This window comes from Tetranychus urticae, chromosome 3 (assembly GCF_039701765.1).
Source record: "Tetranychus urticae isolate SD_2017Ah chromosome 3, NJAU_TeUrti_SD_1.0, whole genome shotgun sequence".
NCBI lineage: Eukaryota > Metazoa > Arthropoda > Arachnida > Trombidiformes > Tetranychidae > Tetranychus > Tetranychus urticae.
Window position 1 is genome coordinate 1,409,030 of NC_142960.1, and position 953 is coordinate 1,409,982.

At 29.8% G+C, this 953-nt stretch overlaps 1 non-coding gene across 1 annotated transcript; it reads left to right on the forward strand.

Annotated features, from left to right (window-relative positions):
- Positions 1 to 280: 280 nt before the first annotated feature.
- Positions 281 to 352, forward strand: TRNAD-GUC (transfer RNA aspartic acid (anticodon GUC)). Its single transcript has one exon. It is a non-coding gene; the product is annotated as a tRNA-Asp (tRNA).
- The last annotated feature ends 601 nt before the right edge of the window (positions 353 to 953 follow it).

Genomic DNA, 953 nt, shown 5'->3' on the forward strand with positions numbered 1-953 from the left:
TAAATAATCGATTAATCAGAGTTGATTAGATAACTTATATTTCAAGGGATCGTTCAACTCAACACGCCTATCCAGTTAATCAAATCTTCAATTGGTATTGATGAAAAAAATGAATGAAAAATACAAATACAAAAGCTTAAATGAGCTTGAGCTATTTTAAAAAATAATAAAACCAGAAAATTTGTTTTTATTTGTTCTTGCTTGTCTTGAAGGAGAAGAAATCTTGCAAATTTAGCTTCAACTATATAACCTAACAAAATACATTTCCCTCATCCAATCATCTCTGGTAGTATAGTGGTTAGTATCCTCGCCTGTCACGTGAGAGACCGGGGTTCGATTCCCCGCCAGAGAGATTTTTTATGATCTTTTTTAGTCAAACTAGTTACACCTGTTTAATCCTGTCAAGATTAAACTTTTGCATTACTATGTTACGTCACATTTTGAGACTTTTATAGCTGCCCTCTAGCGGAATTAAAATGTAGAAAGATAACGAATGAATAAAACTCGTCGAAATTAGTGTTCAATTATGTTGATTATTCCTGATTTTACGAAACAGATAAACTTTAACCAACGTAAGATCAGGCTATTTTTTGGACTCTGTTTCATTGCAATTTTTCAAACATTCATTCATTCATCATTGCGTCTCAAGAAATACAAAGTTCATCTTTTTGTCTTACATGAGATTTGAGCAATAACAAACAATCATCTTGTTATTTTCCAGTCTAAAGTTATTGCAATAAACAATTGTATTACATTTGCATTATACGAGTAATTAGATCATAAATCTATTGAATCAATCATTAGTGAATGAAAAACTTGGAATTAGAAATAAAGTATCAATATAAGAAAGTAGACAGTAAAAGTTTTTGGATGAAAAATGATGGTGAAACAAGCTGATTTACTTTGAAATCTAATTATATTGGTAATCTTTTATTTGATAAATCACACAAGAG